The sequence below is a fragment of the Protopterus annectens genome, chromosome 9.part0 (genome assembly GCF_019279795.1).
Source record: "Protopterus annectens isolate FY-2018-M chromosome 9.part0, PAN1.0, whole genome shotgun sequence".
Taxonomy (NCBI): domain Eukaryota; kingdom Metazoa; phylum Chordata; order Ceratodontiformes; family Protopteridae; genus Protopterus; species Protopterus annectens.
This window is the reverse complement of record NC_056743.1, coordinates 259,331,582-259,358,762: the sequence shown is the minus strand read 5'-3', so window position 1 is coordinate 259,358,762 and position 27,181 is coordinate 259,331,582. Positions and strand designations below refer to the sequence as shown.

The 27,181-nt window shown below is 43.5% G+C and overlaps 1 protein-coding gene across 1 annotated transcript in view; it reads right to left on the bottom strand.

Moving 5' to 3' along the window:
* Positions 1–27,181, bottom strand: part of NAT10 (N-acetyltransferase 10) — a 1,889,152-nt gene that overhangs the window by 667,517 nt on the left and 1,194,454 nt on the right. The window lies entirely within an intron of this gene.

The following is a 27,181-nucleotide window of genomic DNA, read 5'->3' as shown; positions in this document are numbered from 1 at the left end:
TTACTTGACTTGTCCCAGTAGCATCGCTACAACATTTTGGATTGTTCCCCATTTTACTTAACTTTTCACCATAACTCTTGCATTTAGTCTCATCACATAACTTAAACCTTTTATATTATTAGCCATTTTACTGCTGATCTTTTAAAAGAAGGCCATGCCCCTATACTCTTTTTGACTATTTGTCTCCTGTATATGAATGGTTCCTACTCCAAAATGGCTGGCACATTGCTGTAAAATATTCAGGAAACCCTAGCAACAATTTCCTGCTTTTCTACTAGATTCAAAGATAAAGAAGCAACTGTATGTTGAATGTTAAAAAAATAATTTTAAGCAATTCCCAAAGCCCAATATATAATGAGAATGAAACTATTACTTTTACACAAAAATATAGTATTCTTAGGACCATAATCACAACACTACTATATATTTGGTACTATGAAAAAAAAAATTATACAATTATTTTAAACTGAGTGCTTTACATACTTTGCACTTAGTCAATTTATAATCGTCATTATGACATTAATTTGTCCCTTCTTCAAATTCAAGTATTCTAGGACTGGTACTGTTTTTCACATTTTCTGATAAACTTACAACACAAGACGCCTGGATTTACAGCCATTTAGAATACAGTGCATTAGTAACCACCAACAATGACATGGATGCAACAGCATCTTCAATACAAAGATGACAGTTTCCATTTACAAAAACTGTTTTAAAATAACTTTTACTTCAGATGTAACGCAACACACTACGCATTCCTCACCCTGAAAAACATCAAATAGTCCTCTCAACGGTAGGTAGTATACCCTTCCTTTTAGTTTAGCTTTGTTACCCAGGGAATTAACTGAATTATTGACCACAGTGATGGCACACTGCAAGATCAAAGGCATCCACAGTTACAGTTAACACAATGACTTTTTCCACACCCAGTCCTTAGAAGAAATGCACAGGGCCCTGAATACCCTTTGAATGTCACTTGAAATGCCTGCAAAACTTTGCAATCTAGAAAAGAAACTCATATTGCAATCACTTTCTGACAGTCCTTAGAAAATCCTTCTGGGGAAAAATCTTGATTACTCTGGTACATATACCATTCCACCTTCAAGAATTTAAAAGTATCTTAACACTGAAGATGGTTTAGCCATACTGCTTTAGCCAAGAGGGTTTTTTCGTGGTCTCAGCTTTCTGGTGACAAAGAGTCAGTATTTTTGTAGAAACATCCCTTTACTTCTGGTACAATAACAGCTCAGCAATTTCTGGACACGTGTTCCACTCCCTGCTCTGAAGAAAATCAATATAATTACCTCTAATGGAAACTAAATTTTACAATCTGCCAGTATACCACAGTGAAATGTCTATGAATAGGAATCAATTACAACCACCCACTATTAGTAAATATCTTAGAAAAGTATTTGTATTATATTTTCAGAAGTCCAAAAATAAAAACATCAATTCCACCTTTGAAAACTAGCAAGCAGCTCAGCACTCATGTCAGGTGTACCATTCCACCTTTGCCATTATGCAGAGGTGTGGTGGTGGCCACAGTGGTATAGTTCCATTACAGATATAGGTTCATAGGTTCATACTAGGCTATCTGCCAGAGGGCATTTACAAGCCTAGCCCATCGTTTTGTGGCTTAGGCCACCCCTTTAGTATGGGGAACTATACCCATTTTTCTGTGCCTCTGTCGAGTAATCCCTTGGTATCTCCCATCCATTGGTCAAGATTTCTCTTGAACAAGGCCACTGCCTCACATGTGATTTTGTTCCACAGCATAGGAGTCTTTGGGTGATGAATCTATCCCTCCAGCACGTTTAAGTCTCCCGCCCTTGTGGCTCTGATGGATCTAGATTTTTGAGGTGAAGCATATTCATCAAATCTGGGTTTGACATGGCCTTGTATGTTAGGCAAAGGTCACCTCTGAGCGAATAGAGCTGGAGTTCTTTCAGTCGGGCAGCATAGGACAGATTTTTGAGACCCTTTATCCTTTTGGTGAGGAACTTTTGTGGCCTCTCCAGCTGCTGCAAGTGTCGGGTCAGATACATTCGAATGGGGCATTGTACTCAATCATTGGTCTGATGAGTGATGAGTAAAGGAGACTATGACCCCTTGATCTAGATGAGAATCCCTTCATGATAAGGTGGGCAATGTAGAAGGTCTTCCTAACTACTTTAGCTACATGGGTGTCGAATGACAGACTACTATCAACCTGGGTCCCCAGGTCCCTGATAACTTCTTCTGTGCTCAGTGGATTGCCACCTATTTGGTAGCTAGGGTAACCTTGTTTTTCCGAAGGGTATGACTATGCATTTTTGGCATTTAACTTTAGGCCGTGGCTCTGGCACCAGTTATCCGTTTCTGTGAGACCCTTCTGAAGGATATCTGTGTCAGATGTGTTTTCTACTATGAGTTTGCAGTCATCTGCAAACTTTGTCAGCCATAACCCTCCTGTGTTTGCTTGTACGTAGATGCCAAACAAGAGTGGGCCCAGGACTGAGCCTGTGGGACACCACTTGTGACAGGCTTTGAGTCTGACATGGCGCCAGCAGCTCTGACCCTGTGGGTTCTGTCACTCAGCCAGTTTGCAACCCATCTTGTGATGTATGGGTTGACATTTAAGCTGATGAGTTTTTCAATGATAATGGGGTATTGTATCGAAGGCCTTAGCCAGATCGAGGTAGGCTGTATGGACTGCCTTTCCTCATCAATGGCTTTGGTGACTGTTTCAAAAGTCAACCAAGTTTAAAGGCATGATCTGCCTTTGACAAAGCCAAACTGGGTTGGATCCAAAGTCTGCAAATTCCCTATGTCTTTATTTATGAGGTCCATTATGATCCTCTCCATGGCTTTGCAGATAAGGCTTGTCAAGCTAATGGTAATTTCCAGGGTCGGTGGAGGCATGTGAAGTGGTACCACAGTTGCAATCCAGAGGTAAGACTTTGATTAAACAGCTGTCCTAGCTGTGGGTTTAATTTGAGTTCATGGAGGGACACCATCAGGTCCCATGGATGCTGTGTTTTTGCTTTGGAGAGAGCAGTTCTCACTTGGGCTGGAGATGTTTGGGGGCTGCAATCGTTTGGTATAGATATCTCCTTTTGGGGAGGGGAGAAGTTTGCACTGAACCTGTCAGCCAGTATGTTGGCAATGTCTGTAGGATCAGTAATCTTCACATCATTTTGAACTAGCTCTGAGCATATCTGGGAGTTTCCTCCCAGGTTTCTAACATAGCTAAAGAAGGCCTTATGATTGTCTTTGAGTCTTTAGCTATTTTTCTCTAATTTGCTTTGGATGATTTTATGAGAGCTCTTAGTTTTTACTTATAGTGATCAAGGGTGTCTTACCTTTTAAGGATTTTGCTCTATCTTGTAGTAGCTTCCTCCTTTTGTTGTAGAGTTTGTTTATGGCTGGGGTCCACCAGACTGGATGCTTGCCTTTGGTACAAAGAGTCTTTGTTTTGCTTGGGATTGCCTTATCCATGCAGTCCTGCAGGTGCTGGTAGAAGGCATTTGTAAGTGATTCAGCGGCTTGAGTACTGGGCCTTAAAGGAGACCACACTAGTCTTTAGAAGTGTGAAGTCGGCTTTTGAGAAGTTCTTTACTGTGGTCTTTTATTTCAGGTGGGGTGGGATGAGGACCTCCAGCGAGATTAGTTTGTGGTCTGATCTCACCAGTGAGGGGTACACCTCCGGTGTTGAACATTGTGCTCCCATGTTCGTGATGATGAGATCAAGTATGTTATCTCCTCTTGTGGGGATGGTGACTAGTTGTTCCATGGCATTTGAATTTATGAATTCCAGGAACTTTTGGGCTAGGGTGTTTGGGCTTGAGTAGTCTTCCAGTCTATATTAGGGTAATTGAAGTCACCTAGTATGATGGTGTTTGGTGATACATTTATCCCTCTAGTGTTTTCAGGAAGGCCATGTCTGAGTTTGTGAGGGTGGCCTGTAACATGCTACAATTTGCAGAGCAGTCTTGCCTATGGTTAATTGCACCTGGATGGTCTCCGATGCATCGTGGTTGCCACCAGTCTTGAGGTGTGGGTGTCCTTGATGAATATGGATACCCCCTCCTTTCTTGGTATTGTCCAGAATGATATGAGGTAAAACCTGATAGTGCGGGGTGCTCTCAGGAGCCTTGAACCAGGTTTCTGTCACAGCACAGACATCGATGTTCTCCATACTGAGAAGGGCCTTTTGAGATTTAGACTTCTGGCATTGAGCAGCATTACCCTTAGTTTTTTCCTTTTTGTGTTCTAGGGTGGTAGGTTTAGAATTTGAGCCTTGCCTAAAAAAGGCACTTTGCCAATATCCGAATCCCAGGGTGACAGGTGCAAGAGCGTGGCTTGTCCAGCATGTCATCCCAGGCAGACAGACACTGGATCCCCTTTGAATGACACCAGTGTTTAAGCCAATTGTTAAAGCTGATCATCTTATCTCTGTATTGTGGCATCATTCTTGGTGAAGGTAGGATACTGCTCAAGGTCAGGGTCATACCTGTCTGGGCTACATAATCAGAGAGCTCCTCAATGTCTCTTTTCATGTCTCAGGTCATTTACACCAGCGTGGACAATGACTGAATCATATTTGTACCTGCTGTTGAGAGACCTGAGTGCTATGTGGCGGATTCTAGCGCCCGACAGGCAGCTTACTGTGACCTTCTCCTTACTCAGTCTGGTGAGCGGGACGCCAGTGTGTCTGACTATGGAGGTGTCTGGCATTGTGTTTGGCCTTAAGGGCTGTGACTGTTTGACACTCTGACTGTGAGGTCTATGTGTTGCAGGTGTTGTGTTCTGAGGTGGTGGTTGTTTGGGTGTCTGCTTTGGTGGCCTCTGCTGTTTTGGTAGATTTTGATCAGAGCCTCCAGTATGTCTTTGTGTGTTTATGTGTATGATTTGAGGTTGTAATGGTAATATGTGAGACTGGGTCTATAGTGTGTGTGGTAACCTTCTCCTCCTGACTGGTCTTGCCAGTCCTATGTTGAGAGCTCAGCCTCCAGTTTGGCGTAGTTGCATCTCGCATGTATTTGTGTTTTGTGGGAGGCATGAGGCAATTGTAACATTGCCTCAATATTCCCAGGTTCACCAGCTGAGCAGGAGAGGACACTAGCAACTGATCTCGACATGCTAGAAGGAATAGACAAAAAACTTTAAAAAGATTAAATGGGGTTGCCTTTTTGGGGTACTATCTATGACAAGAGTGCCGGATCAAGGTAATAAGTACTGTAGGAGCAAGTGCTACGTTTAACAGATAGAGAATAGTCTACTTGGAGTCAAGTAGGGATGATCTTTTAATTATAGGATACGCTGATTAGATCAGTAGTATAGTTCGAGGAAGGTAGTTTTAAGGGAAAATTTGAAGAGTGGACTTTGAATAGTTTAAACCTGCTTAACCGGCACTGCCCTAGTGTGCAACAGTAGCAACTCAGCTAAATCGGCTAAATCTTTATAGCAGGGGCTGGAAAAGACAGGAAATGACCCAAATTGGCCAACAAACCACAAGTCACTGCCCTAAACCACTCCTCCGAGGACAAATGAAGGAGTTATGGAAATGACCCTAGTGGCCAATAAAACTACAGTTTCAAGTCAGTAACCACCTCTCCGGGGCAGGGAAGCTGCTCAATGTTAGTCACTCCCACTGATAAACACAGAGACCCTCCTTCAGCCCAAGCAAAATGGCCTCACAGAAACTTTCAAACAGTTCAGGAACAGCAAGCCTGTAACTGAACTTTTTAACTCTCAGAAAAGTGGGAAAAAGCAAGATTTTTTGTTTTGTTTTTACAGAGATAGCAGAGGTTCACAAGTAATATCAAGTTATAACAGTGCAGTAAATGACCCCACACAAGAGTGCTAGGTCAAGGACAGAAAATATGCAAGTTTTAAGAAAAAAACGATTTAAAATTAAGTGCAAACAGGAAATTCAGCAAACAGCCTTGTTGAAGTTTGGAGAAGTTTATTCAGTTAAGTTGGTAGATGGATGAGTTTTTTTTCACTTCCCCTTGCACCAGTATACTTGTTGCAAGGTTGTAATTCTTTTGGTTGACAATGCAACAACACACAAACAAGTGACAAAAGTTGTGTGACCGCACATTTGTGACAATCACATTTGACTGAATTCAAGCTCTCTACTGCGCAAGTGTGGAAGTGTGTAGATGAATGAATTTTCTGTCTGAAAAACTGGTGTTTGTCGGAATGTACAATATTCTGTTATAGTGGGGAGTTTACATGTGAGAGTGTACTCTGTTTAGGGTTAGAGTTCAGATTAGATAAGAGGATGGATTTAGTGTTGCGCGCGTTCCATGTCTTTCTGTCTTCATTAGTTGGACTGTTAGGGAAGGGGTTCAGGGGAAGGGATTGCACAAGTATACTGGTGCAAGGGGAAGTGAAAAAAAACTCATCCATCTACCAACTTAACTGAATAAACTTCTCCAAACTTCAACAAGGCATCTTTATTCCTCTCATAGAGGGGGCATCAGAGAGAGACAGAGAGATACTCAGATTTTACTTGCACTAATCCTTCATACTTTGTTTTTCCGTGAGTCCTGTCACTCACTGGGTCACGGTTCATAGGTTCATAGGTTTATACTAGGCTATTTGCCCTAAGGCATTTATAAGCCTAGCCCAAAGTTTTGTGGCTTATGCCACCCCTTATGTTAAAAAAATACTGTGCCCATTAGTTTGTTGTGCCTCTGTCCAGCAGTGACACAGAGATGATTCCCGGGGTAAACCTACGATCTCCAATCCACCGGTCAAGATTTCTCTTGAACAGAGCCAGCGAGGTGCTCTGCCTCACATGGACCGGGATTTTATTCCACAGCATAGGGAGTCTCTGGGTGACAAATCTATCCCTCAAGCATGTCCTATTTATATCCGTGCTAAGGTTCAAGTCACTTGCTCTAGTGGATCTGGTAGATTTGGATTTTTTGAGGTGGAGCATGTCCATTAATTCCGGGTTGGACATGGCCTTGTATGTCAGGCACAGGTCACCTCTGAGCAGGCGGTATGCGACTGAATAGAGCTGGAGTTTCTTCAGTCTGGCAGCATATGACAGATTTTGGAGTCCCTTTATCCTTTTGGTGAGGAACTTTTGGGGTCCCTCCAATTGCTACAGGTGTCGGGTGAGATACATCCCGAATGGGGCATTGTACTCGATCATTGGTCTGATAAGTGAAGAGTACAGGGGAACAATGACCTCACTTGATCTGGATGTGAATCCCTTCATGATCAGGTGGGCAATGTAGAAGGTCTTTCTAACCACTTTAGCAATGCGAGTGCCAAAAGAAAGGCCACTGTCAACCTGGGTCCCCAGGTCCCTGATAACCTCTTCTGTGCTTAATGGATTGCCACCTATATGGTAGCTTGGGGTTACCTTGTTTTTCCTGAAGGGTATGACTATACATTTTTTGGCATTTAACTTCAGGCCATGGCTCTGGCACCAGTTATCAGTTTCCGTGAGACCCCTCTGAAGGATATCTGTGTCCGATGTACTTTCCACTATGGGCCCAGTTTGCAGTCATCTGCAAACTTTGTCAGCCATAGTCCTCCTATGTTTGCCTGTACTTCTGAGAAGTAGATGCCGAACAACAGGGGGCCAAGGTCTGAGCCCTGTGGGACACCACTTGTGACCGGCTTGGAGTCTGACATGGCGCCAGCAACTCTAACCCTGTGGGTTCTGTCCTTTAGCCAGTTTGCAACCCATCTTGTGACATATGGGTTTACATTTAAGCTGGTAAGTTTCTCTATAATACTCGAGTGGGGTATTGTGTCGAAAGCTTTTGCAAGGTCAAGGTAGGCTGTATGGACTGCCTTTCCCTCATCAATGGCCTTGGTGACTGTTTCGAAGAAGTCGACCAAGTTCAAAAGACATGATCTGCCCTTGACAAAGCCAAACTGGGTCGGGTCCAATGTCTGCAATTCCCCTATGTCTTTGTTTATGAGTTCCATTATGATCCTCTCCATAGCTTTGCAGACCAGGCTTGTTAAGCTTATGGGGCGGTAATTACCAGGGTTCGTAGAGGTACCGCCTTTGTGGAGTGGGACCACAGTTGCCGTACGCCACTCCTTGGGCACATATCCTGTGGTAAGGCTAAGATTAAACAGCTGCCTTATATGCGGGTTTAGTTCCTCGTTGAGTTCGTGTAGCACACAGCTGGGGACACCATCCGGTCCCATTGATGCTGTGTTTTAGCTTTAGAGTGAGCAGCATTCACCTGCGCATTTGAGATGTCTGGGTGGCTACACTCCGCTGGGATAGTTATCTCACCTTTAGGGGAGAGGGTGAAGTTTGCACTGAACCTGTCTGCCAGTATGTTGGCAATGTCTGTGGGTTCAGTGATTTTTGTATCATTTTGGACTAATTTATCTGGGAGTTTCCACCCAGGTTTCTAACATAGCGAAGAAGGCCTTATGATTGTCTTTTGAATCTATTGCAATTTTTCTCTCAAAGTTGGCCTTGGATGATTTTATGAGTGCTCGTATTTTTTTTACTAATAATGATCAAGGGTGTCTTCTCTTTTATGGATTTTGCTCTATCATGTAACAGCTTTCTCCTCTTATTGTAAAGTTTGTTTATGGCTGGGGTCCACCAGACTGGACATTTGCCCTTGGTGGAAAGAGTCTTGGTTTTATTAGGGATTGCCTGATCCATGCAGTCCTGGAGGTGTTCGTAGAAGGCATTTGTAAGAGCTTCCGCAGCTTGGGTTGTGGTTTCCACTGGCTCGGGGGCCTTGAAGGATACCACACCAGTCTTGAGTAGTGTGAAGTTTGCTTTAGAGAAGTTCTTCACTGTGGTCTTTTTTGTTTGGGGTGGGTGCTGGATGTGGATTTCCAGTGAGATAAGTTTGTGATCACCAATGAGGGATATACTTCCGGTGTGGAGCATTTTGTCCCCATGTTTGTGATGATGAGATCTAGTATATTTTCTCCTCTTGTGGGAACGGTGACTAGTTGTTCCATGGCATTTGAATTTATGAACTCCAGGAACCTTTGGGCTAGAACATTGGGGCTTGAGTAATGTTCCCAGTCTATATTTCGGTAGTTGAAGTCACCCAAAAGTTGAGAAAGCAGACTTGATTTGAGCTTTCTGGATTACCTTTCAGTTTCTGGAGTGGGAAGATTTTATTTTTCTTTTTAAGTTCTGAACATGTTGTAGGAATGTATTTGCTCAAAATTATTTTCCTTTCTAACTACGTTATTTCTATGCTTACAATGCAGAACACTTCTTCTTCAAAATAGGTACTTTTTAACAGAAGCTCAAATATCTTTCTGCAGTAAATTCTTCCACTTCCATTCTTGCATTGTTACTACCTGATCTGCTTACTTTCTATTCTAACCCAATAATCCTTCATCAAAACCGTAATGCTTGCAGATGTCAACTTACTTTTCAGTGACACATGCAAGAATGAAACACTACTGCCTGTAAAAAATGTTGCACTTACAGAAATGAATACCACTAACAAGTACTATTTTTTTTTTTTTTTTTTTTTTTTTTTTGCAGAAAAGAAAAGGCACAAGAAAGTTTTACAACACTCTGCATATTTTTACAGCTGTTGCTTACATCAGCAGGATTCAGGACTGCCACATAAGGCTGTAAGAAGTGTCAGTAAAATGAAACACTACAGATAATCCCTTTAAGTATGGCATTTCAGGCAAACATACACAAATTCTTCTGCAAAAGACTGCTAGAGGTTGAGCTTAGAAAAAGGTGGTCAGGTTTTCCCTTCCTGTCTGATTCAAAGGCAAAGAAATTAAAAGTTTTACTAAGTACATGCTGGTTTCTGGAAACTAAACCAGGGAGGGTAGGGAGAAAAGAATCGAGGTTGAATTAAAGTGCGGATGTGTGTGGACATTTCCTTTAAAGTGCAAAGGTAATGGAACGGATGCCTTTATGAGAAAAAGGAATACATGTCAGCTTGCTGTGGACCAAATCAAATACCAAGGAGAAAAACACAATAGGTATACAACTAAATAACAAATAATTCCAGAAACTCAACACGAATTGAGGCTTAATTTCATTTATGAAATATCACAGCACAGTAATTTTAGCTCATTATGCACAGAGCATCTCCCACTGGAATAAGCCACTACTGAAAAGGGAAAATCTCCTCTGAATGCAAGAGGGTCTCAAACTGTTAAACAAAATATACATTTTTTTCTTAAATTTATAATATTTCAGCTTTCATACACAGACTGTACCACCCACCTTGTGCCCCGTACACCACTTTCTGAATGAGTAAACCTCCAATGCTTGAATGCAACCAAGAGAAAAACAACTGGCAAGGGTAATGCAGTTAAGCTTTTCACATACTTGTGTTGTCTCAGATGATTCAAATTTGTGATAATTCAACTGTAATCTTGTGATTATATAACTACTTTCAGACAGACTTGACCCAATCCCCCCTACCCCCACCCCAAAGGGCAACTGCTCTCTTGACTGGGTGTATGTCTAATAATGCTTCACTGTGATCAACAGAAACATTAACCTAATGTAATGCATTTTACCTCATTACTCACAGCCCCTGAAAAAGTGCAGTTAAGTAAGGAATTACCATAACAGTAGATGTTCTGCTGATCACTGTTGACATATTCCTGAAATATGGGTTGTCACTGCTGATGTCCAGCCAGGGTACCAAAGCTTTACCTTCCTAAATACATATGTCCAACGCATGACCCCAGCTCCCATGCATTGGGGAATATACACAGACACAGGTGCATGGCTACTCAGACTATCTCCAAGTTAGCGGCCTGTAGACTACTGACAAAGGGAGACTGGTCAGCCAGGAGGGGTGTCACTCGAATATGTACGAAATCTCCATTACCATGCAATGAGAGCAGAAGTTAAAGGAAGAGAAGAATAAATAAGACAGAGAACAGGGGATGGAGAGTGGAATGGAATACTGAAACAATGATCAATAGGACATCTACTGTTAAGTTCTTATACAACAGTACTATGTCCTGACTGAAATCATTTTTGCAGTACTCCTGACATATGGGTGATTTCCAAAGCAGGAGGAGGAAGGGGGGTAGTTGGCTACAAAAAAAAAGCTGTCCAGCAGTCCAAACAGGATTGGCCAAGCAAACAAATGCTGTCCTGGACCAGGAGAAAGCATTAATTTTCTAGTATTTGGTAAAGGTATGTATAGAGGATCAAGGGGCAGTCTTCTAAGATAAACCTGGAGTCTGCTCCTTTGTGAAAAGCCCCAGAGGAAGCCACTGCCCAGTGGAATGTACTTTAGGGCAAGAAGGCAAGGTCTTAATATACTGCAAGTAAAAGAAAGAGTTATAAATCATAGCTGCAATAAGTTTGGAGACTGCCTGGGCCAGCTTAGGGCTTATAAATGATACAAACAGCTGGTCAGTCCTTCTGAAGGATTTAGTTTTGTCCAGATAAAATATGAGTTGCCTGTAAATGTCTAGAAAATTTAAGATCCTTCCCCCTGTTCTCTGGATTGACAAGTGGGTAGGTGAATAGCCTGATTGAGGGACAGCACGTTTACTAGCTTAGGCATGAAGAAAGGACTAGCGCCGAGAGTCACCCTGAATAAAAAATAAATAAAAAAATGAAGTCCAGAGCAATGGGCTACAACCACAGAATCAAAAATTCAGTATTTTATTATAAGATAAAGTCTTAACATTAAGCAATTGAGTCATGCAAGGGGGGGGGGGCTTCATCAGAATTTGACACCCTAATACATCACTTCATTTTATAACAATTAATCATAACACCAACATTTTTTAAAGAGACAAACCTCCTCAAATACATTAAAAATACAAAACAATATGCACAAACTTAAAATAGTAGATCTAATATCTAATTATTTAAAAGCCCACTATTCCCAGTAATTTATTAAAAAATACTATCACCATCTGGAATTCATTTAATCATAATTAGCAGTTCTTGGCTTTAATAAAGATTGTGTCAACTGCTTCACTTCTAAGTCTTTCATAAACAACTTGGTTTCCCTTCAAAAATGTTTCAATAGGCTGAAAGCATTCATTATATACTACTACACAGGCTCTTTCAAATTTCAGGGAGAGGCTTGGGGAGTCAACTAACACTTACCTGAGAAGGGATGTATGTGGCTACAAAAGTTCTTGGAATTCATAAATTCCAACACCCTGGATCAACTAATCCTTAGTCCCACCAGGGGTTCCAATATCCTAGACCTGGTCATTACCAACATGGGAAATCGATGCTGCACACCTATGATCACCCCCTCGTTGGTCACGTCTGACCATAAGCTAATCACCCTTGACATCCACATCCCACCCCCACCCCACCCCCCAGTAAGGAAACCTCTGTAAAAAAAACTTCTCCAAAGCAACTTCATGCTACTCAAGTCAAAAGTGGCAAACTTCAGGACACCAATGCAGACAGGAACTAAAAATTCAACTGCTGAATCCTACACTAAGGCACTGTATGAACACATCCACTTGTGCATGAATCGTGCCATCCCCAATAGAACAAAGATGCTCTCCTCCAAAAAAAGGAAGCCAATCTGGTGGTCCCTTGCCATAAACAAACTTTACAACATAAGGAAGAAACTGTTGCAGAAAAGAGGAAAAATCCCAGGATGCAAAAAACTCCCTTACCAGCCTCAGTAAGAAGCTGAGATTCCTCAAAATCCTCCGAAGCTAGTTACGAAAATAAAATTGCCAAAGATTCCAAAGACAACCACAAGGCATTCTACAACTATGTCAAGAATCTAAATGGCAATGCTCAGATCTGCTCTGAGCTACAACAGAATGGCATTAAATATACTGATCCCAAGGATATTGCCAATATCGTGGCAGATCGATTCAGTGCAAACTTCACCCCCCTCTCACCCTCTAAAGGGTCCATCTCAATACAGAAAGACTGCCTAATTCTGGTAATAGAAGCACAGGTAAAAAAAACGCACTCTCCAAAGCTAAGAATACAGCATCCATGGGACGAGATGACATCCCAGGCTGTGTACTACATGAACTACAAAATGAACTGGCACCTCACCTAAGTGTCACGTTTAATCATGGCCTCACCTCAGGCTTCGTGCCCACTGAGTGGCGCACAGCTACAGTTATCCCTCTCCACAAGGGGGGATCCACCATGGATCCTGGGAACTACCGCCCCATCAGTCTGATGAGCCTGATCTGCAAGGCCATGGAACGTATTATCATAGAACTTATAAACAAAGACATTGTCAACCTTCCAACACTGGACCCCATGCGGTTTGGTTTTGTGAAGGGCCGATCTTATCTCCTGAACCTGATTGATTTCTTCGAATCAGTCTCCACAGCGTGGACAAGGGTAAGGTGGTCCATACAGCCTATCTGGACCTTGTCAAGGCCTTCAACACCATTCCCCACCCTGGAATCATACATAAACTTACTAAGCCGGGCATTAATCCCTATATCACTCGATGGGTTGCCAACTGGCTTACTGACAGAACCCACACTGCAAAAGTAGCCGACTCCAAATCCAGCTCCAGACAACTGACAAGTGGAGTACCTCAGGGTTCAGTCCTGGGACCACTCTTGTTTGGCATCTACTTCTCTGAAGTACAGGCCAACACTAAGGGACTCTGGCTAACAAAGTTTGCAGATGACTGCAAACTGGGAGCCATTATTGAATCCCCAAATGATGTGGTTATTCTACAAAAGGGCTTTACAGAAACAGATGCTTGGTGCCAGTGCCATGGGCTCAAGCTCAAAGCCAAGAACTGTATAGTTACCCCCTTTGGGGAAAAAACGTACCCGTGAATTACCATATAGGTGGCAGTACACTAAACACTGAAAGTGTATTAACAGACTTAGGGACACAGGTGAACAGTGGTCTCACCTTCGATAACCACATCGCCGCAATGGTCAGGAAATACTTCTATGTGGCACACCTCATCACTAAGGGCTTTTCATCCAGAAAAAAAGGAGGTCATTGTCTCAATATACTCATCCCTCATTAGACCCATTATAGAATACAATGCCCAGTTTGGTATGTACCTCTCAAGACATCTGCAACTGGAAAGGCCGCAGAAATACCTCACTAAACGGATCACAGGCCTAAAGCAGATGCTCTATGCTGACCGTCTAAAAAACACTCCACCTATGCTCTGTCGCATATCGTCTACTCAGAGGCGATTTCTGCTTAACATACAAGGCCATGTCAAACCCAGAGCTGTTGGACATGCTACACTTAAAGAAATCCCAATCCTTCAGAGAGATACACTCCAGGGAGCTAAACCTTGTCATCACAATGAACAAAACATGCTGGAGGGATAGGTTCCTGACCCAGAGACTCCCCAGACGTTGGAATGGACTACCCATACATATCAAGCAGAGCATCTCTTTGACCTCCTTCAAAAGGAACCTTGATGACTGGATGGGAGTTAGGAAATTCACCCCAGGGATCACGTCAGTCACCCTGTTATAGACAGAGGCCCAGGGAAGTAAATACTCTACCAACCTATGAACCTATAAGTGTGATACTCATCTGGGTGGCCAAGCTCCCTGCCTCCTGTACTAACCTGCACAGTTAGTAAGACTGGTGTCTCCAGGTTTATGAACCATCTAACTGTGGTGTTGTCTGTGTACACTAGGAGTAAATCAGGTTGCCATTTGCCTTGCACTCAGCATGATCTTGTCCATGCCTTCCATACATCTGCATGAATAGCAGTCTTGGGTCGAGGATAATGTGTCCCTTCCACCAAAGCAGTTCCTTCTTCAGACAACGGAGGAAGGGAATAGGGATGTCTAAAGGGTGACAGTGCTGGCACCAAACAGATTTCAGGTACCACTGGATCTTCCTTGTGTGCAGTCTGGCCAGGGGAGCACACACATGGTGGCTGCCATAAACTCCAAAGTAGTTTCTCCCTTACTGAGCAATAGGTCATGGAAAAGAGATTTTGGGGGAAAAAACTGGATAGACAACTCTCTCCTGGATGAGAAAGGCATGTACCTTCCTTGCGTCCAATCTGCAGTCCAGGAACACTAGATCCTGCATAGGGACCACATGGGATTCTTCTGTAGTTTAGTTTATAGTGAAACCCAGACTTATTAGGAGTTAGATGGAGAAGTATAGATTCTGAAGAATATCTAGAGAGAGTGTGCCTGGATAAAAAAGTCATCCAGGTAGGGGAAGACCTGGACTCACTGACTGCAACAGAAAGTTACTACTGGAGCTTAACACTTTGTGAACACCTTTGGAGTTGTGGAAAGACCAAAAGGCAGGGCAGTAAATTGAAAATGTGAAGAGCCAGAGGAAAACCAAATGAATCTTCTGCAAGAACAACAAATGGATATGTGTAAGTAGTCATTCTTAAGATCTAGTGACACTAAGAAAGCTTGGGGAGGGGGAGAAAAGCAGAAGAGTGTAAAAAGAGAGCATACTGAAGGATGGTACCTTCAAATAAATGTTTAGGAGAAACATGCCCAGGAAGTGTTTCCACTATCCTCCTTTCTTCGGCACTACACACATTCTAGAGTACAGCCTTTTTCCTCTGAAGTCCTTAGAGACTTACTCGATGGTGCCCTGATTTAAGAGGCTTTGAATAATGGGGGTAAGAAGGAACAATGGTTATGAGGAGGTTGAGGTATGCCTTTTAAAGGGGGAATATCTTAACCATGACATGATGCAACTGTCCTTGATGACAGACAGGACTCACTTGTCTGTGTTAATAGCTTCCCACCTGGCCAGGGACAGTGACACTCTTTGGGGAAAAAAGAATAATAATGGAGCTGAGGGCAGAGGGTAGGGCACTGAAGAGGGAGTCAGATTTTTTTGCTTCCAAAGTGAGTCTTTCCTGCTGGAGGTTTGTTGGGGTACCTTTTCCTAGGGTTTTTTGTTAGTTTCTGAGATGTCCTAGGATTCCTTCTAATGAGGTAGGTAGATCTAGATAGGTATTTCCTAGGGTAGAATCTGTCTGCAGCCTTTCATACTCTTACCTTAGTACTGGAGAGTTTTGATCAGACTGGTATAGCCTTAGGACCAAGCAGTAAGTCTTTGTCCAAGGCAGAGTCTAAAAGTTTTGATTTGAAAGCCTCAGGAATAAGCTGAATCCATGCATATCTGCAAATAACAGATCCAGTGGAAGCTGCCTAGAAGAAGCACCTACAACACTGAAATTACACTTAATGCTGTCTGGCTATTTGGTAGGCCTGGAATAGTAAAGCTCTGCATTTGCTGCTCTGAGTCTGCTGTATGAAGGACCAGCATAACTTTGCTTAGGACATAGATCAAGTATTTTGTCATTTGAGTCTGGTAGTTAATTGCCCTAAAAGCAAGGGTAGCAGAGGTATCAAACATCCTTACCCATCCATCAATAACCCTGCTTGTCTTAGTCCATAGTTAGGGCATTAGCACTGGGCAGAAGCTTAGAAGGCTTAGCTTAAGACAGATAATGCAGAAGATCTGGCATTGGATTCTTGTATAAATATTTTAGGTCATCAAGTACTTTGTAAAACACTTCTGGTCTTTTAGGAGCTGGAGGTTGAGAATCAGGGGCAGAAAAGGTGGACTGAAAGGCATCCTCGAAGGAGTCGAGGACAGCAGGGACTAGAGAAGGGGCAGGGGTACCCATTTCCAAGAGACTTTAAATACCTCTTCTGAGCATCAGAGATCTGACAGGATTGCCATTTAAAGTGTTTCATTATGTTCTGGAGAGTCTCCCTAAAAGAAATTTCCTCAATAGAGGAATCCTGTGACAGAGAGTCTTCTTCACTGGAAGAGATATGCCCTGGGGAATACAGCTGAGAGGATGTCTACAGAATGGTTAGAATCAAAGTCTGGTTTGGCTTCAGAACAGAAAACCATGGCGTGTTTTGAACAGAGGCCTGTGCTTGTGGAGACCTAAAGGAGAGAGGTTTCAAAGACATAACAGCTTTGAATAACTCCAGTAAGAAGAAATCTATCCCCTCCTTTTCCCCACATGCCTAGTCTTATTGTTTTCTTCCTTTTAGAAGTGAACTCCACCTTTGAGACATGGAAGATCAGAACCCTGCCTGATTTCTATTAGAGAGCCTAGGATTGCTTCCCTAAGTAAATTTGAGGGACACTGTGAGAACACATGCCAGGCTGCATACTGCACGAACTAGAGAACGAACTGACACCCCACCTACGTACCATGTTCAATCATAGCCTCACCTCAGGCTATGTGCCTACTGAATGGCACACAGCGACGGTTATCCCACTCCACAAAGGGGGTGTCAACATGGACCCCAGAAACTACCACCCCATTAGCCTGACGAGCCTGGTCTGCAAGGCCATGGAATGTATCCTCTTGGAGCTTATAAACAAAGACATAGGTAACCTCCAAACCCTGGACCCCACTCAGTTTGGGTTTGTAAAGGGTAGATCATGTCTAGTAAACCTGACTGACTTCTTTGAAGCAGTCACCAGAGCCGTAGATGAGGGCAAGGTAGTGCACACAGCCTATTTTGACCTCGTCAAGGATTTTGATACCATCCACCACTCTGGAATTATAGATAAACTCACTAAACTGGGCATAAATCCCTATGTCACAAGATGGGTGGCTAACTGGCTCACTGACAGAACCCACAAAGTAAAAGTAGCTGACTCCAAGTCCAACTTCAGACCAGTGATGAGTGGAGTACCACAGGGTTTGGTCCTGGGTCCTCTCCTGTTCGGCATCTAATTCTCTGAAGTACAGGCCAACAAAGAAGGTTTTGGCTAACAAAGTTCGCAGATGACTGCGAACTGGGAGCCATAACAGAATCACCCAATGATGTAGACATTCTACAAAACGGCCTCACAGAGACAAATGCTTGGTGTCAAAGTCATGGCCTCAAGCTCAATGCCAAGACGTGTATTGTCATCCCCTTTGGGAAAAACTCCGTACCCATGAACTACCACATAGGCAGTACTCACTAAACACCTAAATATGATGAGAGACCTCGGGACACAGGTGGACACTGGTCTCTCCTTTGATAACCACATCGCCACAGTAGTCAAGAAATCCTTCTACGTGGCACACCTCATCACAAAAGGGTTCTCCTCTAGAAAAAAGGAGGTCATTGTTCCTCTCTACTCATCCCTCATCAGACCCACTATAGAGTACAATGTCCCATTTGGCATGTATCTCACACCCCGTTTGGCATGCATCTCACAAGACACCTACAACAATTGGAAAGGCCACAGAAATACCTCACTAAGAGGATTACCGGCCTCAAACAGATGCCATACGCATACCGTCTCAAAGAACTCCAGCTGTACTCCATCGCATATCGCCTACTCAGAGGCGATCTCTGCCTAACATACAAAGCTATGTCAAACCAAGAGCTGTTGGACATGCTACACAAAGATATCCGAATCTCTCTGTACCACATGCTCCAGGGATCTAAATCTTGTCACCACAATAAACGGAACATGCTGGAGAGATAGATTCCTGTCCCAGAGACTTCCCATACTCTGGAACAAAAGTACAGTTTTGTACCTACCATAAATGTAGATGTCCGAACTGGATAGCATCTGTAGTCATAACAAATGGGTTGTCCTGTCGTCAGGCAGCCCTTCGGTCGGCCGGATTCCAAAGTCTGGGTCCGGCTTCGGCTGATGTCGCACTTCACCCGACGTCATCTCTGCTGGTCTTCGGGTATAAAGGCATCAGCCGACGCCATTTTCCTCAGTGTTTCTTGCCCCAGATGCCAGTTGCCCTCTTGGAAGGCTAAATTTTGGAGAAATACCAATGTTTCCAAAAAGATAGAAGGCAAACACAAAAAATAAGCATGTATGTACATATATACAAACAAATACACCATAAGAGACTCCCCCCCCCCCAGCTAGCTATTTGGAGGGTAAATACCCTAGGAGTACCAAAGAGGGAAGGAGGGAGGGTAATCCTGACTGCAGATGCTATCCAGTTCGGACATCTACATTTATGGTAGGTACAAAACTGTACTATGTCCTTCATGGATGCATCTGCAGTCATAACAAATGGGTAGAATACCATAGCCAACTAGGGGAGGAGGAAGAAAAATTATGGTGTGGTTAGGATCCCTTGCAGTACAGCAGTGGCAAACCCTGCTCGGGATCTAGAATACAGAGGTAAATTATAATGCTTGGCAAATGTATGCACGGAGGTCCAAGTAGCCGCCTCAATAATGTCCTTGGTTGCCACTCCTCCTAAGAAAGCTGTGGTAGTGGCTGTAGCCCTTGTAGAATGAGGCCTTATGTTCTGTGGAATTGGTTTTCCATGGTAGGAGTAACAGAATCTTATGCAATTTCCTATCCATTTGGAGATTGTCTGTTTGGAAATTGCTTTTCCTTCCCTTCCTGTTGCATAGGCTACAAAAAGCTGGTCAGTTTTTCTGTTACTTTTGGTTCTGTCCAGGTAGTAGCGTAGCTGTCTATGTACATCCAAGGTATGCAGCATTCTTTCCCCTCTGTTTTGTGGATTGGGGAAGAAGGTAGGTAGGTGGATTGCCTGGTTTAAAGACACTCTGGATACCACCTTAGGCATAAATGTAGGATTAGTTCTCATAGACACCCTATCTTGATGGAAGATTAGGAAGGGTTGTACTGCCATTAAGGCCTGTAGTTCAGAAACCCTCCTTGCTGAGGTAATTGCCAGTAGGAAAGCAGTTTTCCATGACAGGTGTTGTAGATCTGCTGTTGCTGCTGGTTCAAACGGAGGAAGTGTCAACTTTTCTAGCACAAAGTTCAAGTCCCATGCTGGTAATGGTGGTTTCCTAGGAGGTTTTACATTCTTGATCCCTCTGAGGAACTGCCTGAGTAGAGGATGTGAAAAGACAGGTGGATCAAAGCTGTATTTTGCTGAAATAGCTGATGCATGTATCTTGATGCAGGAATAGGACAGGCCTGTATGTAGAAGCTCTGCCAAATACTCCAGAATGTTAGCAATATCTATATTCGACACATCTTTTCCTCTTTCAGCACTCCAAATGACAAACCTTTTCCATTTTCCTGCATAGTTCCTTCTTGTTGAAGGTCTGTGGGCTTCAAGGATAATGTCTTTAACCCTTTGGGAAAGATCTGGATTAGTTGTTGCTATGTGATGTTCCAGGCAGTCAGTTGCAAAGTTTTTAGGTTTGGATGCATGATGCTGTAGTTGTTCTGAGTTAACATCAAAGGCATCAGGGGTATTGACCACATTTTCTCCTGAGACATGCTCCTCAGCAATGGGTACCAGTGTTGTCTTGGCCAGTTCGGAGCTATCAGGATTATCCTTGGACGTTCCTCTTTGATTTTCAGTAATACCTTGTGTGTCAAGGGAAGAGGTGGAAATGCATATGCTGTCAGACCTTTCCAGCTGAAGGAGAGCGAATCCACCTTCCATGCAATTGGGTGGAATGTCCTTGTGCAGAATTTTTTGAGCTGGTGATTGAGAGGGGAAGCGAATAGATCTATTTGTGGCATTCCCCATTTCTTTGTGATGGTCTTGAAGATGTCCGGGTGTAGCATCCATTCGTGAGCATCCGAGGTGGTTCTGCTTAACATGTCTGCTAGGGTGTTCTCTTTTCCCGGTACAAATATTGCCTGTAACTGGATGTTGTAGCTGAGTGCCAGATTCCAAAGGTCCAAAGTCATTCTGCATAGGGGGTATGAATGAGTGCCTCCCTGTTTGTTGATGTACCACATGACTGTGGTGTTGTCTGTCCTTATCATCAAATGGCCTTCTTTGAGGAATGGTCTGAATTTTTGGATTGCCAGTTTTACTGCCAGCATTTCTTTTTGGTTTATGTGCAGGTGCAGCTGGTCCTGAGTCCACAATCCTTGTACGCATTTGTCCAGCATGTGCGCCCCCCATCCTAGGTCTGAGGCGTCTGTTGTGATGGTCTGGCTTGTTCGAAAGTTGTGGAAGGGTAGGCCTGGGTTTGACTGGCATGCTTGAGCCCACCATAGGAACTCCTGTTTTAGGCATGGAATTAGTGGTATTTCTGCTTCTAGGCTGTGCCTGTGTTGAGACCATAAATTCTTTAGGTACCACTGTAGTTTTCTCATATGCAGTCTGGCATGTGGGACCAAGATTATGCATGATGCCATGAAGCCCAAGGCCTGCAGAACTTTTCTTGCTGTTAGTTTGTTCTGTTTTGTTAATGCCAAGAAGTAAAGAGGGAGTTCTTTTGTTTTTCTGCAGTTAGGAATGCCATTTGTTTTACTGTGTCCAATTCAGCCCAAGAATGTTCTTGCTTGGGATGGTATCAGCCTTGACTTTTGTAAATTGACTGTGTATCCCAGGGCTTGTAGCAAGTAAATGACCCTTTGTAAATCTGTTGTCAGCTTGCTTTTGTTGTCCGCTTGTAGCAGGCAGTCGTCCAGGTATGGATAAATTTGGATTCCCTGTAGTCTGCAGTGAGCGATTACTGATGCCAGGCATTTTGTGAATACTCTGGGCGCAGTAGATAAGCCAAAGGGCAATGCTGAGAATTGATAATGCTCTGATCCTGCAAGAAATCTGAGGTATCTTCTGCAATTTGGTCGAATGGGGACGTGCAGGTATGCCTCCTTGAGATCTAGAGTTACCAGCCAACACTCCTTGCCCAGCATGGGAAGAAGTTGCTGTAGGGTCAGCATTTTGAATTTTGGGACAATGATATATGTGTTTAAGATGGACAGGTCTAGAATAGGTCTCCAACTTTTTTCTTTTCTTGGTACTAGGAAGAGTCTGGAATAGAATCCTTTGCCCTGTTCTGTTATTGGTACTCTTTCCACAGCTCTCATCTTTGTTAATTCCGTTATCTGCTGTAGAGCTTCTATTTTTTGATTTGGAGGCAGGTTTGGCATTCCTCTTTTTACTGGTAAGGTGTGGAAGTGGAACCGGTAGCCTTGGTCTATGGTTTGCAAAATCCACTTGTCTTTTGTGATATTGTGCCAATTTTTCGAGAATAAGGCTAATTTTCCGCCTAATGGTGCTGCTATTTGCTCCCTGGTAGGCGGAGTTAGAGCCAAGTCACTGTGATTGTCCTGCTGCAGTGGTAGTGGTTGTGTCTGTGCCTCTGTTATTACCTTGCCACTGTCGTCCTCTGTAGGCACCTCCTCTGGATTGATTTCTGCCTCTGGAGCATCTATTCCTGCCCCTTTGGGATCTTGTGGAGTCAGGAAAGGACCAATTTTTGGCAGGCCAGTTCCTGCTAAACCTTGGGGGCTGAACCTGTAAGAAATCTTTAACTGTTTGTACAGATTTTGCCTTTTCTTCCATTTTCTTCATTACCTGCTGGGCAGGTGTACCGAATAAACTGGCCTTATCCATAGGAGTATCTAATAGCTTAGCTTTAACATGATCCGGTAAGACCTGCTCTTTCAACCATGCATGTCTTCTTATCACTGTGCCAGTCATGTCTGATCTAAATGAAGCCTCCAGTGCATCATAGCCACATTTTAAGGAATGGTTACTAACCTGTTGTATGTTATTCACCATTTCTAATACATATTTCTTATCTATAGATTCATCAGAGGATACTTTTTTAGTTAACTGATCAAGCATAAACTCTTGGTATAGGATCATGTGAAACTGACAGTTTAAAGCTCTAGCTGAGAGAGTAGCAGAGGTGTAAACTTTTTTCCCCCATCTGTCCAAGGACCTGGATTCCCTTTCTGAAGGAATAGGGTTTTTTGCTGTGGTCGAGGCTACTGCCTTAGGCCCCTGGGAAATAGTTTTGGGGTCTGCCAGTGGGGCCTTGTATAGGTGGTGGTGAGTGTCTGGAACCCTGTAAAATCTATCAGGTTTGGCAGGGGCTGGAGGTAAAGAATCAGGAGCAGTGCAGACATCATTAAATGCATCATCCACAACAGGCAAAACAGGAGGTATAGCTAAGGGCCTATGTTGTGATAAATGCAGAAAAGTCCTAAGCCTTTTTCTTGAATCTGAGAAATCTTGTCCCTGCCATTGAAATTGTTCTCTCATGGCATGTAAGGTTTCCCCAAAGGAAAATTCCTCTGGTGGAGAGGCAGCTGGAATGGATTCTTCAGCATCGAGTCTTCATAAGTAGAAAAGGATCCTCTGGCTGTTCTGTAATGTCGGAGTCATCCGCAGAATCATCAGAGGACACTGGCTCGGGGCTCTGTCCTAGGTCTCTTTCTGGGGCTGAGAGGCCCTGTCTGGGTGAGATTGGGATCCCCTAATTAAGGATATTAAATCTTCTGCCAGAGTAAGCATTTGTGAACTAGAAGTGGGCCTGTGTGAGGGGGGTTTAACAGGCACAGACTTAGCAGATTTGGCTGCTTTAGCCCTGGCAAAGGCCTTGATAGACATGGCTGCAGGGGGTCTAGCAGCACCACGTGCTGGGGTAGAAACATCCAAAGGGATGGTGTCTGATAACTCACTAGAAACCACAGCTGTAGGCAAAATTTCTGAGGCCGATTCAGGTAAGGTAGTAGGAGCCTCAGTAGTAGCCATGGATTCGGCTGAAGATTGACCAGTTTTCTCGGTTTCGGCTGAAACCGAGACACTCGCGGCTTGCTTAACCGTGGTTTCGGCCGAAATCGCGGACCGCGAGTGTCGGTCTTTTAACTTGCGTTTTTTAACAATTTGGGTAGTCGGAGGATCCGACGGCATAATGTAAGCAAAGTCTGAGCCGAAAAACTGTTCAGCAAACTCCGACCGACGCATAAGCGTTCGTCGGTTGAAGGAAGCGCAGGCCGAACAGGCTGCTACGTCGTGGTCTGGGCCTAAGCAAGGCAGACAATAAGAGTGGAAATCTTTATGAGGTATTTGTTTCCCACAAGTTAAACAGTTATTGACTTTTTCTGACATCGGCTGAGGCAAGAAAGAGTCCCCAACGGGGTACTTAGCTTTTTAGAAGTCTTCGAAGTAGTATTCGGTAGTAGTAATCTCTGGATCTGACCGACCGGCACTTGCGAACAGCTTCTGCTTCGGGCGCCACGCGGCAAGAAAGACGGAGGAAAATGGCGTCGGCTGATGCCTTTATACCCGAAGACCAGCAGAGATGTCGTCGGGTGAAGTGCGACATCAGCCGAAGCCGGACCCAGACTTTGGAATCCGGCCGACTGAAGGGCTGCCTGATGACAGGACAACCCATTTGTTATGACTGCAGATGCATCCATGAAGGACATCTACCCATTCATGTCAAGCAAAGCTCCTCATTGGCCCTCTAAGAAAAATCTTGATGACTGGACGGGAAATAGAAAATTCACCCTGGGGATCACTTCTGCAGCACTGCTCGACAGGGGCACAGGAAATTAACTTTCTTGGGTGACGAAAGCCAGGGAACCTTTTTGGCTAGGCTTATATAGGCCCCCAGGGCTGATAGCCTAGTACCAACTTATGAACCAATCCAACTCATAATTGAGTGCAACACCATGTTTGGCATGCACTGAGGAAAGCATTTGCAGCAATTGGAGATACCTCAGAGGTTACTAATAAAGATGATCAGGGGAGTCCAGCATGTGCTGTACACAGACTAAAGTCCCTGTCACTATACTCTGTATTGTATAGACTTCTTAGGCGAGACTTAAGCCTGGCTTACAGAACAATCTACAACCCAAACCTATTGACCTTGCTGCATATCCATAAATCAGGAGAGACTAGAGCTACCTGTTCGGAGGACCTAAATATGGCCTGTGACTTAAATAGGACATGCTGGAGGGACAGAATTGTGTCCCAGTGACTGCCACATCTTTGGAATGGACGGCTGATTCATGTGAAACAGAGCACGTCTACGACACTGTTCAAGAGAATCCTGGATATGTGAATGGGGCACCGTAAATTCTCACTTTGGATACTGCCCACGACCCTCCTGGACATGGGCAGTCTTTACTAAATACAATTCTGGGTGTTGACTAGTACATTTGTGTATGAGTAGTCTAGGCTTGAAATGACCTCCGGGGCCGACAGCCTAGTAAAGTCCTATGATCCTATGAACACTCGTAAATAATGAGTCATGGTTCATCGACTTTATCAGCAGTCTGCAAAGACTCAAGAGCCATACCAGCCTACGATGGGGTCTTGGCAACGGGCAGAGGTAACCTGGCATACTAACGTTTCTGGAAATTTAGTTGGTACATCAGAGTCAGAAGCAATTAACTGTGGAGCCATTCAGGGCCTCTCTAACTTTTTCTTTGGTGGAAGATGTGACATTCCCTACTCTGGGCCAGTAATCAAGGATCCTCAATCCTCACTACTGATACTAGTGAGGGATGGCCACTAGGAACAAAAATGGATACACAATATTTTCAGATGCAGCTCTCTGCATCAAGCACAATTTCCCCAAGAGCACACTCCAGACCTGGGCTGGACTCGCTCTCTCTCGCCAGGCACAAAACGAGTCTCCACACTGACCACTTTGGAGCTCTCTGTCCCTGTTCCAATTAGCTGACACACACACACACACACACTTGGATATTTGATTTTCACACACACACCTGGGAAAGGCTGGCAAAGATTTACCAGCTGTACCCCTCTGCCCAGACTATAGGGTAATTACACTGCCACCAGTTAGCTACTCTAAGGCTCTTACGAGGGTACCCAATTATACTGAGTAAAATTAATACTAATACAAATGGTAGAGTATGACCAAAGCAGAAAGGCTTTCAGGAGAGGCCCCAGTGTCACTAAAATAACCATAAGTACACTCTTAAGATGTTAAACGTATTCTTTAAAAAGATCAGGCACAATGAAAGGTAAGAAAACATTTCATAATAAATAATAAAATAGAACAAAAGACATTATGTACTCACCATAACATTTCATCTGTGCTGTCTGCTTCAGTCTTCTTCAAACCTGTGAGTATCCATTCCGAGCTCGGAACAGACTTGGCTGTCAACAAGCTTAGGATTCCAAGCTAGAACTCCTCCCACCCTATCCACACTGCCTAGCTCCTCTCAGATACCTCAGATCAAGTCTGCTCCCAATATTCTCAGAAGAGAAAAATACATTACAAACACAAAACAAAACAACTAAAAAGGATGCTCAGGAACTCAAAATAACAACAAAGTTTCCCAGTATAATCCATCAGGCAACTTCAGAGATAAGGAAGGGGGAAGGAGGGAAGGTTGATGAAGACTGAAGCAGACAACACAGATGGAATGTTATGGTGAGTACATAATTTCCTTATCTGACGTCTGTTCAGTCTTCATCAAACCTGTGGAACAGGGTCCCCAGCTACATAGATCTGGGCAGACTCATGGAAGGATATTCCAGAGCACTGCAGAACCAAAAGCAACCCTATCCCTGGATACAATATTAAATTTGTAATGCAAACTAAAGGTGTGAAAGTTCACCAATGAAGCAGCTGCACAAATATCTTAACTCTAGACCAGAAGTCCTGAGACGTGGCTGTGGATCTCATGGAATGAGCTCTGACTGGTTTAGGTAAAGGAACACTGTTTCAACAAATACGCCTGAGTAACACCATCTCTTAATAATCGAGCAATATAGCTTTAACAACTGCTTTTCCTTTTTTGGAATCTGAGAAAATGGCAAACAACTGATCAGATTTCCTGAAAGTTTTTGTCCTATCCAGGTAGAAGCAAAATGTCTATGAACGTTTAAAAGATGCAACATATATTCACCCTTATTTTGGAAATTCGGAAAAAACACAGGGAGATTAAAGGATTGATTAATGGTGTTTAGTGACACAACCTTTGGTAAGGAAGTGGGATTAGTACATAAGGTAACTCTGTTTTTATGAAAAATAAGATGGGGGAGGTTTGGAAGATGGCGCTTGAAGCTCCGAAACCCTCTTGGCCGAAGTAATACCTACTAACTAGGCTGTTTTCCAGTACAAGAATTTCAACTCTGCCTTAGTAACAGGTTCAAAGGGGGGTAAGGTCAGAGCTTGAAGGACCAATGTAAGATCCCAAGGAGGAATAGGATCTTTGATAGGAGATCAAACAAGAAATGTACAATTGAGAAAGCCTTTGCAAATTCCAGAATAAGCTAAAGATGTAGCATTCTCAATGAGAAAACTAGAAATGGGTACTAACTTAACTAACAGTACAGAAGCTGGCCCCCAAATGAAAAGGAGCAGCTAGGAGGAAAATCCAAGACTGCCAAAATGGGTGCCATAAGTGGATCAAGGTGATGCTGCTGGGCCCAAATGGAAAACACTGTCCACTTACTTTTATAAATTTTCCGGGTAGAAGACTTATGGGAGGAAATGATAATCTTCTGGACTGAGGAAGAAAGCATGTAATGTCTAAGCCATCATTGGAATTGGAGAAACCATGTGGTTAGTTTTCAGTTGTGAAGATCTGGATGAATTTGCCCTGAAGGGTGAG